This window comes from Triturus cristatus, chromosome 11, assembly GCF_964204655.1.
Source record: "Triturus cristatus chromosome 11, aTriCri1.1, whole genome shotgun sequence".
NCBI lineage: Eukaryota > Metazoa > Chordata > Amphibia > Caudata > Salamandridae > Triturus > Triturus cristatus.
This window is the reverse complement of record NC_140594.1, coordinates 990,755,589-990,770,638: the sequence shown is the minus strand read 5'-3', so window position 1 is coordinate 990,770,638 and position 15,050 is coordinate 990,755,589. Positions and strand designations below refer to the sequence as shown.

At 49.3% G+C, this 15,050-nt stretch overlaps 1 protein-coding gene across 4 annotated transcripts in view; it reads left to right on the top strand.

Annotated features, from left to right (window-relative positions):
- The window catches only part of LOC146785794 (von Willebrand factor A domain-containing protein 5A-like), a 310,735-nt gene that overhangs the window by 55,725 nt on the left and 239,960 nt on the right, over positions 1-15,050 (top strand). The window contains exon 1 of one of the 4 annotated variants that reach the window (XM_085635062.1): positions 3,644-3,755. The exons of the other annotated variants lie outside the window; for them this stretch is intronic. The gene's annotated coding sequence lies outside the window, so the exon portion shown is untranslated. Of the gene's footprint in view, positions 1-3,643; positions 3,756-15,050 lie in introns of those variants that run through there. 4 annotated transcript variants of the gene reach the window in all.

Below are 15,050 nucleotides of genomic sequence, written 5' to 3'. Positions count from 1 at the left end.
GAGTGTGCATCGACATGAGGCTGCCCAACAAGGCCATCAAAAGGGAGAGGCACATCACACCCACGATGGATGACATAATTGCAGACCTTAACGGAGCACGGTGGTTCTCCAAGCTAGACCTCAACGCGGGGTACCACCAACTAACGCTGGACGAAGAGAGCAGGTATATTACCACATTCAGCACGCACCTGGGGCTACGCAGATACCGACGCCTCAACTTTGGCATTTCGTCAGCAGCCGAAATATTTCAAAACACCATTAGAGACATCTTGCAGGGGCTACCGGGAGTGCTAAACGTCAGTGATGACATACTAATACACGCCACAACCGTGGATGAACACTACCGACGAGTCCGGTCCACTTTGAAGAGGCTGAGGGAGTTTGGCGTCACGTTGCACAAGGAGAAGTGCCAGTTCTTCCAACAAAGCATTGAGTTCTTCGGATACACGTTTACCAACCATGGCATTCAAGTAGATCCAAGAAAATCCCAGGCCATCAAGAACGCCCCACCACCAACTTCAGCGTCGGAAGTCCGCAGCTTCCTCGGGATGGCCACATACTGTGGGCGGTTCATCCCAAACCTGGCCACCACGGCGGAACCTCTCCGACGCCTCACGAAAGCAGAGGCCCTATGGCGCTGGGGGCAAGAGGAAGAAGACGCCTTCAATGCGATCAAGACCACGCTCCTGGACCAGGCCACCCTGGTATACTTTGATCCGACCAGGAAAACAGAACTGCTTGTCGACGCCAGCCCGGTAGGACTGGGCGCGGTCCTTACGCAAGAGCAAGAGCCAGGAACGTGGGCCACCCTGGCATACGCCAGCAAGGCGCTCACCCCGACTGAACAGCGGTATTCTCAGATTGAACGCGAGGCACTAGCCATCCGATGGGGTTGCCGGCATTTCCACCTATATGTCTGCGGACACCCATTTACTGTGGTGACAGACCACCAGCCTTTGGTGCCCCTATTCAAAGGGACAGCACCCCACCCCCCCCCCGAGGATCGAGAGGTGGGCCATTGGCCTACAGCAGTACCAGATGGAGGTGACATACCGGCCAGGTGCGAAGAACCCGGCAGACTTTCTGTCACGACACCCGGAGAAGGAGGTGACGTCTGCGGGCGGGAAGGATGAAGAAGAAGAGACCGAGGCACACATCGACCTCCTAGCTGCTCTAACGTGCCCGCGGATCCTGACAATCCAGGAAATCATACGTGCTGGGGAGCACGACGCCGTGCTGGCAAGGACACGGGGAGCTCTTCAAAAAGGGTCCTGGGTTGATTTCCTGCACACCGCCAACTCGTGGGCAGAGGAGGACAAGAAGGACCTGCAGCAGATGTGGCGAGTGAGGAATGAACTAAGCATGACCCGTGATGGTGTCGTCCTGCGAGGGTCTAGGATCGTCATGCCCGCTGCACTACGCCGTCAGGCCACGGCAATTGCTCACGAAGGCCACCAAGGGACGGAGAAGATGAAGACGCGGATGAGGGCGAAGATATGGTTCCCGGGGCTAGACGGCATGGTGGACGAAGTGGTAAGAAACTGTGCCGCGTGTCAGGTAACGAGCGGCCCGGAACCTCCGGCCCCCATCGTGACAGAGGAACAAGGAAAGTTCCCGTGGGACAAGATCAGTATAGACTTCGGGAGCCTCCCAAACGGGAAAGTATCGCTAGTGGTCATGGACAACTTCTCGAAGTATCCCCTGGTGGAGGTTCTGCCGTCTACAGCTTTCGTGTTCGTGGGACCAGCCCTGGAGAAAATGTTTGCCATGTTCGGGCGGCCCTCGGAGGTGAAGAGTGACAATGGGCCACCCTTCCAGGGTCATGAGTTTCGGGAGTTCCTTCAGAGTCAAGGGGTACAACATCGACGAATCACTCCCCAGTGGCCACAGGCCAACGGAGAAGTAGAGCGTTTCATGAGGACCCTGAATAAAGTCATCCGAATAGCCGGAGTAGAGCAACTAGACCCCAGAGGGAAATCCAGCGATTCCTGGGGGAGTATCGGAGCACGCCCCACTGCTCCACCAAACAAGCCCCGTGGTCTCTTATGCTCAATGGGCCCCGCCGCGATGGGTTACCCACAGCCCCAAGGTGGGCGCCCCCACCGTTCGAAACGGAGGAAGTCTTCCAAAGGCGAGCACACCGCAACCGACAAGTAAGCCGAGCCAGAGGCAGTCAAGACCGCGACATCAGACCAGGGGACAACGTCCTCGTGAGGGACAGAAGGCCAGGAGGAAAATTCAGACCCCGGTATGAACCAGGCAGCTGGACTGTGGCACAGAGGCGGGGTACAATGGTCACCGCAGAAAGAGGGGCGGAGTCGACCACAAGGAACATCTCGTGGTTCAAACGCATTCCGGAGGCCACCGACCGCGACCCGAGGGGACTGGACGGAGCGGAGGAAGAGATCTCAACCCCAGAGTTGGGACCAGGACCGACGTCCAGTGGGGCCTGCAGCGCCCCAGAGCAGAACCATCATACCCTCACGGAAGGTGAGGCCCCGAGTAACCACCCACCTTGTTCCAGCACTCGTGCCACTGGCAGGTATGGTCTGAGAGCGAACCCTACACCCAGCAGCCGCCTTAAAGACTTTGCCTGCCACGCAAGTGAGTGACTGTTATGGACTTTAGTTTATTTTGTTGTCCAAGTTGGGGAGGGATGTTACAATTAGCGCTCTAGCGTTTCACGCTAGAGCGCGCTGTGTGCTTACGCAATGCGTACGCCACGAACGTGGCGTACGCCGAGATATAAGTAATAAAGGGGCGCGGCCTGAGGTCAGTCACGCGCCGACACGAGCACCTGGTGTTGTGTCCGTCATTGCCGCAGCAGCGCGAACACCGGGGGGTCCTCACCAGCGCAGGCGGCCACCGCAACATGTATGTAATGCGAAAATGCAGCACTCGCTTGTCTCCACCGGCCGTCGCTTCAAATTAATCTTCAGCTTGCAAGCAAGTAAGTGTGTGCCAAACCCCTGGAGGCAGGGACATAAATTAAAATCATTCAGTTTAAAGTTTCGTTATTAAAGTTCCAATTGTAGTGCTTAAGCTTGCCTTGCCTTCCCCCTTCCACACACGACACACCCGCAGCCACATACTTCTCATCAGACAGCACAACACCTGTCTAAGGCTGATAACTTATCAAAATGATTTAACATTGGACTGTCCTTGGGGCGCTAGTGAGCCCGAAGCAAGATGGCCACACGTTAGTGCAGCTCTGCTGGTCGGGGCCAATATCCGTTTAAGATCCTGCATTTTTTCCAGCCATCCAACCACTAGAGACGGCGATTCACTGTCCTTCGTGCTGGCTGCACCTGAATTTGTGAGTTTTGGTGCGATTGCAGCGGAGTATCATCGAAATAGCATGGCTGAGTGACCCGGCGGTAACATGGCGGCCATCGCAGCATACTGAAGACCCGTGAGGCTGCTGGAGGTACTGGCCTAGCGTTAAGGTACCTGCGCTGGGAGTTGGGGAAGGCAGACCCAGACGAGCTCTTATAACGCTGCTGGGGACAAACTACAATAAAGCGGCGGTGAGTGCAGAGGCGGTGCTGGAGGCCGGCTGCTTCGAGGCCTGGGCAGCTGGGAGCGACTGACAGAGGTTCCGGCGCTTTAGGCCTGGGCAGTCTGGCGATGTAGTGGTGGGCGGATCCCATCCCCGTACGCGCACCGCTTCTGAAATTCTATTGAGGCGTGCGTGCTGGTGTGCCCTCGACCGACTGCCTGTCCCTGCCGCCGAGTGAAGAGACCCATCGGAGACGGTAGGGTGTTGCGTGCCGCCGATAATGAGATGCCTGCAGAGTGCTTTGGTGCGGAACGGCGAGGCTGCTTTTGGGGGCATTCCGCTGACATTGGATACAAGACAAAGGCCTGTGCACTGCCTGATAAACGCTAGCCTAGACGGCTGTGGGCCACTGTTTGTAAGTCTGGTGAAGGTTTCCGCACCTTGCATCATATTGAAGTGCCTGCAGCCGCCATTTTGAAATTGTGCCTTCATGCTGGCAGACTTATGCGGTGGTGAGGCTGGCATACATCTTGCGAGCACTGGGAGGATAGGGCACCTGATAGTAGAAAGACAGTGATCAAGTGGCTGTAGACACTGTTGGTGGCACCGCTATAATTGGGAATTGAGGCTGATGCACGTGCTGGATGCAGGAAGCAAGAGACATTAATTTTGTATGGGCCACATACGTACAATGCACTTGAGTGGAGTGCTTTGAGAGTTGCGCATGGACAGTGTACGCTTGTCAAGAGGCGCCGAAATCTGCCTGCTAGACGCATTGGGGAGTGGCTGCTGATGCACAGGGTACACCTGGACAGATTGTGAATCTGTGCAGTGGGGGGGACAGTGCTACTCTGCTGTGGGGTGCGCACGCTGTGTTAGGCCAGACGGAAATCGAATATTTGACCCCGCAGTTTTTGCGGTGCAAGAGTGTTCACCGTTGAAGCCCCCACTTTACTGACACCCAGGAATAGTGGTGTGTGCTGTGGCTGGTGGCGGCCTGCATGTTTGAAGATGGGCAAACCAGAAATGCAGCAGCAGACCAAACTCTCCTTTTAATCCAAACGACGGAAACAGTCACAGATGCAGATTGCATCAGACTGACCTGGATTCTGGCAGCAGTAACAAATTAGAGCGCATGATGATGGCTATGCAACAGAGACTTCAAACAATCGACATCAAAATCGATAACTTGAATCTGCACACTGACAATATGGCGCCTAAACTGGATAAGCATGGCGCGTGGATAACGGAGGCGGAGCAGCGTATCTCCAATGCCAAGGACAAGGTGGAGAATATCACAGACTTCTGCAGTCAGTTGGGAAAATTTACTAGCGGTCATCCAAGCTACGAACGAGGACCCGGAGGCCAGGTCCCGGCGTAATAACCTCCGCATTAAGAGAGTCTTCTAGAAATGCTTTTGACGACGCAGATGACGAGAACTAGCAGTCTTCTGTCTGTCTGTTCCGACTGGTATTGTTGTCTTTATTTACTCAACTTTGTACAGGTAAAGGCGATTGGGGCACTGTCTCGTTACGCCGCTAAAAGTCGGATGTTAATTACATGTACAAGGGCACAGTTTGTTATGATGGGGTTGGGGGTTTGCTCTGATGGGGAGTTGGATGGTATATGCTTATGGAGACTTACAAGCCTGGCGTATCATGGACAAAAGATGTGGGGAAGCTGGACCTACTTACAAGCATACATGTGCACTGCAGTGTTCGCACCCTAAGAGCTCAGGCGAATATCTGTGTTATGCGTGGTACAGGCACTCTGTCAATGACTAACTCCTGATCGCATGGTTAGTCACAAACTGCCACAGCTGAATGTACTATGCATGCTAAGTATCTTGACGGCGTACAGAGCCTCAGTTCAAGAATACTGGCAGTAGCCGTGGACTGGTCTGCCCTTTTGTTAGGAATGTTGTTGTACGGGGTATGTGCCGGTATTGTTTTCAGACATATGGTAACAAAATAGGCTAGGAGAATACATTAGAATTGCCCCGTCCCCCCTTACTACATTGAGGGGGGTTGGTGGGCGGCTGGCGACCTCTGAGAGGGTACACCCCACATAGTTTTTGGTTCAGGGTGTGTACTGTGGGCCGACTAGCGGCCTACAGAGGGGTGGAGGGCTAGATGTGTTTTTTTTGTTATTTTCTCTGGAGATCCTTAGCATAATTAGGATGCTGAAGTGGGGGGGGCTTTGTTGGGGATGTTTTTGGATACATCAGTATAATATGTATAGTACGAAGGGTACTACTGATTGGTATATGCATTATGATTGCAGCTGTGTTGATGGGTATCATTGATATAATTGGGATGTTGGGGCGGGTGGGGGGCTTTGTTATGGGACTGTTCAAATACATTATTGTGCAATACAGAATACACAGACTGAGGATAATATGCACGAGTAAGAAACGATACAGAATTTATAATGTATACATTGATGTCAGGAAGGAGTGATGCCAACTGGGGATGGTAAACTGAATTGGATAACGTGGAATGTCAGAGGTTTTAATAATCCGAAGAAAACAAGGCAGGTGATGGCCTACCCAGATCGTCATAACGTCCAAGTGGTGTTGTTGCGGGAAACTCACCTTACAAAGCATGCTGTGGCAGCGGTGGCCACTAGATGGGCTGGAGTAAGATTGGCATCTTCTTACTCCTCCTATGCATGAGATATGATTTTAATAAAAAAGGGTCTTCCGTTTGTAAAGTTGCATGAGGATATTGATGATACTGGCCGTTATATAATAGTGCAGGGGAAATTGTGCGGGATGATGTTTGCCATAGTCAATATATATGAGCTTAATATAGATGACCCGGGTTTTTACGAGGAGCTGTGGAATAAACTTCATAGGTTACCATCGGCTGCGATTATCTGTGGGGGTTATTTTAATGTAGTAAAAAACCCTGCATTGGACCGTCACTCCAATACCAAACCAGCACTAAAAAAAGCTGCACAGGCCGTCAGGAATGGTATGCAGGATTTGTGCCTCATAGATGTTTTGAGGTTAAGACATCCGGAGGTGCGAGAGGGCACATGCCACTCATATCACTGGGGTTACTCACTTACCTCGCACGCTCTCTGATCACTCCCGTCGTTGCTCACAATGCTCATACCCACGTACACATCACCTCAATTCCAATGGCGATTGCAATCCACCGCGCTGCAAGATCAGGTTTTCCGGGAGGGGATGCGGGACGCCATTGAACATTATTTTACTGAAAATGCTGGGTCAGTGCAAAGTCTGAGCACATTATGGGAGGCATTTAAAGTAACAATACGTGAAGTGTGTATAGGCCTACAGTTGGGGTACTTAAATCATTACGGGGCACAATGAAACGGCTCGAACAAGAATTAATGTACCTAGAGTGGCATTATGAAAGTTCATCAGATGGCGCGCTGTACTGGCTTCAATACGCTCTAAGATTACTGAATATAATGAGCTGGTGGATCTAGAGGTGAAGCATATGTCGAGGCGCTGGACGGCTAGATATTATGGTGAGGGTGGCAGACCGGGACGGGCCTTGGCCACAAGGATCACTGAGCCATGGGCAAAAAATTGTATGGTGCAATGTATTACAGAGGGCGATACTACTCACTGCGACACAACAGGTATACTTGCAACATTTGTGCACTACTACAAGACCATGTATAGCAGTAGACCTACCGCTGACGAAGACGACATAGCACAATACTTAGAAGATATAGCCTTGGTTTGGTTGTCGAAGAGGCAACGACTTTCTGATGCACCCACTGACATATGATGAAATACGTGACACTATTATTGCTCTGCCTAATGGCAAGGCTAACGGTACAGACGGACTCCCAGCGGAGTTTTATAAAGAATATATTGATATATTGGCACCACATCTTCATGCTGTGTTTGAAGAAGCCTATGAACAGCAATGGCTACCAGATACGCTCCGTGAGGCCCTAATTATAGCCTTATTGAAGCCTGGCAAAGCGCCAGATAGATGTGAATCTTATAGGCTTTTATCACTAATGAACACAGATGTCAAGATTTTAGCTAACGCGCTGGCAAATAGATTGCGATTACTGTTACCTGTTATGGTGTTACCTGATCAGTCGGAGTTTATCCCTACACGCTCCACGGCACATAATTTAAGGACGCTTTTTGCAGTAATACACCTTCTGGAGCCTACGCTACCCGCAGCGGTGGTCCTGCTAGACGCCTCAAAGGCGTTCGATTCGATCTCTTGGTGATACATGTTCGCAATGTTGCATCGTATGGGGGAGCCATATATTTACAACAATTGGATTAAGTTGTTACTCACGGATCCGTTGGCCCGTGTATGTATCAATGGGCAGACATCTGCCATGTTTCAGATTCGGCGCGGGACGAGGCAGGGCTGCCCCCTATCGCCGTTATTATTTGCAGTCGTGTTAGAGCCGTTGACCTGTATACTAAGGCAGTGACATGCCAAGGCGGCACTGCGTTTCCTCCAGCGGCCATTAGCATTATCCATGTACGCCGACGACATGGTCTTGTATGTGCGTGAACCAGCGGTGTACTTGGAACAACTCATTAGCGAGTATGTTCGATTTGAGACATTCTGGCCTTGCAATTAATTGGAATAAATCGGTTGTGATATCGTTGACTGAGGGTACGACGCAAGATGAATTAGGATACCCATTAGAATGAATTACAGATCCAGTAAGATACTTGGGTATTTGGATACATAAAGACCCACAGATCATTATCCGCACCAATTATGGTACAACAATATCTCGACTTGAAGAACAAGTATCCAGATGGATTCGATTACCATTAATGTTTGCAGATAGGGTGGCCTTGATCAAAATGGTGGTCCTCCCGAAGTTCTTATACTTGTTTGCAATTGAAGCAACATTTTTTTACTACATTGCGTGCATTACTGATTACGCTAGTCTGGGGAGGTAAAAAAACGAGATTTAAATGGGAGACACTGACATTGCTGTACGAGATGGGTGACTTTATGGTACCAGATATGCAATTATATTATTTGTGAGCACAAGCACAATATGCCTTTTTCTGGCTAAACGTGCCACCATTCACACCGCATGTTGCAGTAGAAGCGGGGGTGGTTCACCCAAAACCACTTAAAGCTATGATTGTTAACAGGACCACTGTCTTCGAAAGGGAATAAGTGGATACAGTACAATGTACGTCTCATGCTTGGGATGAACTGGGAAGGTGTGCACGGAGGCTCCTGTTGTACGCACCGGCAATGCCACTGGTTCATCATATGGCGATATCTGTAACGAATTCCCTAAAGACTATGCACAATGCAGGGCCGCATACCATGGGTGATATCTATCCCAATGGGAAGTTTATAGATCTCCAGAGTTTTATAGGGGACAGGGAAGGGTCTTTCATGTTGTCATTTATCTACAGTAGACTACGAGCTGCTGTGCGGTCACTATACCCATGTTTTCCTGAGGAATCACCAACTCTGGGGGCTCTGCAACTTATATATACTACGCAAACTCAGAATAAACTAGTTACTCGCCTATATGCAGCCTCCCAGATGGATGAGGCGACTGTTGGTGAGGGCTCCATGGGAAAATGGAATGCTATTTTACCCCAACCGCTGACCGAGGCTGAATGTGCAAGATGTTGTAAATTAACGGGTCAGTTTGTTGCAAACGGGAATCTCAGGCTTATACATTGTAAATATGTCCACAAAATGTACTATACACCAGCGCAACTTTGCAAGTATGGCTTGAGGGATTCGCACTGCTGTAAAAGATGTGGCGCCAATAATGCAGATTTTCAACATTTGGCATGGAGCTGTCACAAAGTGGCAGACTTCTGGGGGAAAGTCACGGCGGCCTTAACAGAAATGATGGGTGAAAAAATAGAATATCATATGAAGGTTTGCTTGCTAGGAAATGTATTTAATCTTAAGGCTGTCAATCGGAAGTTGGTAGCTATAACGCCACTACTGGCCCAAACGCAGGGTCTCACTTCACTGGAATGGCAGACCTGCGCCGCAGCCAGTACATTGGTTAAGGGATATAGCCTATTGTCGGGATCAACTTACCTGCTATGCGGAGGAACTGCCCAGTGCTTCGAGGCTGCGTGACATTTGGGGTCCATTCACTGCATATATGTTAAACAACCCTACTGACTAATGAAATTCTGTATGATGATAATGTATATCTTGTGTATTTTTGGTAGTATGTACGTTTCCATATCATTCCTGTAATACCTTCTGATATATCAACCTGCTGCTGTATATTCTGTACAAATGTGAACATGATGCTGATTTTTCTTGATTGTTATAATATGAAAATTCTTAAATAAAATTTAAAAAAAACATTTGACTGTGCTGACCTAAATGCATTGATACGTCTTATACTAATGCCACTGACCTTCCACATAATGAATTGCCTAACATGCATCATGCACATTAAAAAAAATTGTGCATTAAATGCATGGTCTGGACAACTGCGTGCACTAAATCTCACTCTACTGCGTGTCCACGTGACAGAGGAGACCTTCACCCTGCTCCCAGCACCCCCCTCCCGCTCACATACACATCCATGTTAGGCTGAGTTAGAGACACATTTGCGTGGTGCATGATTTGTGGGAAGAGAGCAGACAACAACGCCATCCCCAAATGCTAGTGCTCACTGCTGCAGTAGACACTACTACTCCTCAGTAAGCAATTGCTGGATCTCAAGGGTCCAAAAATGCCCTTCATTTCTGGTGCTTTACAGCAATTTTAAGATCTTCTCAGAGTTTCTCGTTGGTAAAATGGGTGTAATTTCTGATATTTATATGTTTCCTTTGCCTTCATTGCTTGATTTTGCTCCTGAGAAAGTGTCACTCATAGTTGGTGAATGTCACTCATAATTACACTGAAATTATAAAAATGTCACACATAGCAATCTGAAACCTTGGCAGCTTTGGGAGATATGCTCCCTCTTAGGTGTGCGCTTGTGCGCCCGCGCACATGCTGCCTTTCTGCCGCGCATAAAGAGTCCGGGAGCGCGCATTTAGAAGTCAAATGGGAAGACACAGCAATTATCACCCTGAAATAAATGGGCCATTAATTGCATTAAACTAATGCGCTCAGACACTGCACTAAATACTACTTGAACAGTTCTCTGCTGATTTAGTACTGTCTCACACCCTTTATCAGGCCTCACCAAAGATAAACAAAGTTTAAATAGCGTGCCTTTGTGATGCAGGCCCTGACCTATGCTTGGAAACATTTAACTTCCTGTAAGTGTGCCCAAATTACCCTCTGGCTGGTACACTAAGGCCTGTGCACATAATGCAAAAAAAACACATTTTGTCTTCAACAAAATAACTTGCATGGGCGCTGAAGGCATTTGTTGTTTCTCTTGGCTCTCGCTACCCATTGGCCTATAAACATGGTAAAATCAGGCACTATTTCTAAATGAAGAAATGTTTCCATTTTATAGATTTAAAAATGTTGATCAGTTTTTCCTAAATAATAAGTACATTATTTTCAAAAGACAAGAACACCAAAAAGTCTAATAGTTCTGGTCTTGGCGAGCTGATGCAATGGTCAATTAAAATCTATATACATGTGTTGCGGGGTAGCAGTGACAGAGTCGGAAACCAGGCTAGGGTGGTGTAAGGAGGGCTTTATTTTTGAGAACACTTTCTTTTGACGAGCTGTCAGTCGGAAGCTAGCAAAAGAGGAAGAGTCCGTCTTGCTCTGTCTTGGGGACTCCAGAGTGAAAAAGCGGTCGTGTTCAACCATCTGGATCTCCTTTTGTCGTGTCATCTGGGTCTCGCCGGTGGTCCGGATCCGCAGACCAATGAACCATATGAAAAGAAACAAAGAAAAGGAAAGCAAGGGTTAGGACGGTCGTCCTGTACTGTATATAAAGGGGCCGGGAGTGAGGGAAACCGGGTGCTCTGGTGTTTCTGTCACCTCCGTACGGAAATGTGCTCCAGTGCTCAGTGAGGGGTGGGAGTAAAGGATTAGGCGATATTTACAAGTGCTATGCGGGTACGTGCTCTCACAGGGACTGGTGGCTCCTTCTTCCCACCCAGCCCGCTACTCGGCCCCGTACCTGTTCGAGCCACGCTCCTCCCCTGGGAACATGGCAGGGCGGCTCGAGGAATCGTTGGCCTCCTGGCTCGTCGGGGGTTCCTCCGGTCGTTCTCCCTTCGAGCACGTCGTTCTCTCCTCCGGTCCAGATATCACGGTTCGCCTTTCTTCTCCACTCCGGTTCTCCTCTCTCCTCCAGGGAAACGCCGTCCGTCTCCTTCCGGGTTTCTCCTATTTTTGAACATCCCACCAACGTGACGTCGTCCAGGGGAGGGGTTTCGTCCTGCTGGAAGGCTGCGTTAAAGGAACCGAGTTCTGTTTCTGGAGCCCAGTCTTGCGGGGAATACGAGTACCACTCGTCCTTTAGGAAGGGTACCTCCTGCTGCTGTAAGGGGATACAAGGGGGCAAAGAAGCGTCTGTTGACCAACAGTTCCACGATGTCTCTAGTGACTTAGGTATGTCACCCGCCCCGTCACACTCCTCCCCCCCCCCCCTGGCTTCTCCCGTTCAGGGAGAGGGAAGACCCTGGACAAATAGTCTGCATTCCCATTGTCTTTTCCCTTCCTATGGCGAACAGAAAAGGCATATGGTTGCAAAGATAAGAACCAGCGTAGAATTCTGGGATTCTGGCTCATATTTTGATACATCCATTGGTCCATGTATAGTATGAACGGTTTTCCTTCCAAATAATACTGCAGTTTATCAACGGCCCACTTTATGGCAAGACACTCTCGTTCTACTGTAGGGTACTTGGCCCCCCTTGGGAACAGTTTTCGGCTAACGAAGAGCACTGGGTGTTCTAAACCGTCCTCCCCTTCCTGTGATAAGACTGCCCCTATACCCACATCGGAGGCGTCAGTGGCGAGGATAAAGGCCTTGGAGAAATTGGGGGATAACAGGACAGGTTGAGTGGTGATTATGTGTTTCAGTTCCGAGAACGCTCTCAACGCTTCAGGGGCAGGATGTAGAAGGTCACGGGGTCTCACATCTTTTCGGAGAAGATCAGTAAGGGGGGCGGCTAGGTCGGAAAATCTGGGGATAAACCTACGATAGTAACCTATGAGTCCTAGGAATGCTCGCAGGTCTCTTTTGGATTGTGGAAAAGGAGTTCCCTCAATGGCCCTTATTTTCTCTGCTTGGGGGGTGATGGTACCGTCCCCTAACACAAAACCCAGGTAATTTACCCGGTGGAACGCTGCTCGGGACTTTTTGGCATTTACATGCAAGCCTGCCTGCTGTAAGGCGGTGAGGATTGTCTGCAGGTGTTTCAAGTGCTCTTCCCAGGTGTTGCTGTATATGACTATATCATCCAGGTACGCCGAACTGAATGACGGGAATGGTTGTAGAATAGTGTTCATGAGGCGCTGGAATGTGGCAGATGCCCCGTGGAGACCGAAGGGAAGCACTGTGAATTCGAATAACCCTTCGTCAGTTATAAATGCCGTTTTTTTTCTGTCTGCTTCTCTGAGGGGCACCTGCCAGTACCCCTTTGTGAGGTCCAGTGTGGTGATAAACACAGCATCTCCGAGTTTTTCTATTAACTCTTCTCCCCCAGGGATAGGGTAGGCTTCGAACGTGGAGATGGCATTTAGGGCTCGGAAGTCCATACAAAATCGCCTTGATCCATCCGGTTTAGGGGCCATTACTATAGGCGATGCCCAGTCGCTTTTTGAGGGCTGAATTACCCCGAGCTGCAGCATGTCTCGTACTTCCTTTTTTATGGCCTCTCGTCGAGCCGCCGGAATTCTGTATGGTTTTTGCTTTACCCTTTTCCTGGGATGGGTCTCGATATTGTGCTCAACCAGCGACGTTTTCCCGGGCAGGTCAGAGAAGATATCAAAGAACGGGAGTAATGTCTCCCTCAGGTCTCTTTTCCTCTGACCAGAGAGCTCGTCATTCACAATCAACTCGTTTATCGTAGAGCGCCCTTTGGGAATGGTGGGTATGAGGAAGTTCGTGCCTTTTGGAGGAGGTCCTATCCACTTCTTCAGCAGGTTTATGTGATATGTTTGGACCTTATGTTCAGACAGTTGTAGTCGGTATGTGGTGTCTCCAACCGTATCCACGACCTCGTAGGGACCCATCCACTCGTTCTTGCTTTTGCTGGCGCTGGTGCGTAGGAGAAGTAATGTTATACACAAACGTAAGCAGGAAGTGTTTCCAAACTTACAGGGGGGCCGAGAGGAACTAATGAGGGGAGTGCACCCTCCCGTGTCTACACACTGTTTTACCAAAAGTACTCCCCACTGTCAACTCGCAACAGAGTTGCTGAATGCATTTGAACAATCCTAGAGCTCTAAAGGTATGAAGGTCCCTACGTGAAGTCAAAAAGGACCACCACTATTGAGTGGGGAAGGAGGCAACTCCTTTTGTTTTATATTCCCTCACACACCCTAGTGGTGTCATGCTTCATCATTGGGACACCTCGATGCCTAGAAGTCGAGGTGGGCTCGACCATTTTTCAGGGAGCTCTTAGGAAGATGTTTTGGCCAGGGGGATAAAGATTAAAAGCCCGGCAGCAGATCCCAGTTTCCCTTTTATTCTTGGACCTGCTGGGGGAAATAATAAAATAAGAGTAAAGGGTCAATGGGGATATTATGGTCCTAAGACCCTATAGCCAACATGTTTCAGTCCTATTAAGCCCCATGAAGGGTGCTGGACTTTCTTCAGGGCGGGAATGAGTGCCCCCTGGTATAAGTAGTGAAAGGAATGTCCCTATACTACTAGTTATAAGGGCAACTAACGCTCCTTATTAGTTTCCGTAGACTAATTAGTCTCACATATGACTCCATCTATGTAGAGAAAGGAAAGAAAAAAGAAAAGACCACACATTTGTATATGGAGATCTAGGTATGTTCATCTCTACAGGCGTTTGTCTTTACTCAATAGTGGTGAAAAATACTCCACCAGACATACAGAGGTGGCGGGTGAAAAATCATACTTAGTTAATTACGCGCTCGTGTCTGTGTAATGCCCGTCTTGGTGGCGGCTCTACGCCGCATCCTATCACCTTTCGTTCTTAGGTGCGTGTCTATAGGAGAAGTAATGCCCAATCCCCGACCTTCAGTCTTCGGAGCTTCGTCCCCCGATCGTAATACTTCTTTTGTTTCACCCTTTGTTGTTCGAGATTGGAATACGCTAGATTCCGTAATCTCCCCAGTTTGGACCGGAGTTGTTGGGTATACTCGAGTAGTGACTTCTGCTCTTGTTCTCCTTCTGTTTCCCAGGCGTCTTTGGTCATCTCCAGTAAGGAACTTGGGTGTCGTCCGTACAATAGTTCAAAGGCCGAACAGCCCAAGCTGCTCTGTTTCTGGGCCCTCAATACATACAAGGCCAAATGCAGAAGACGATCCCATTCGGGACCCTCTGCAGTGAGCATCTTCTTCAAGGTGGTTTTTAAGGTCTGATTGTATCTCTCGACGAGACCGTCTATTTGCGGGTGATAGACTGAGGTCCGCAGGTGTCGTATGTCCAGTGTTTTGCACACTTCCTTCATCAATTTGGACGTAAATGG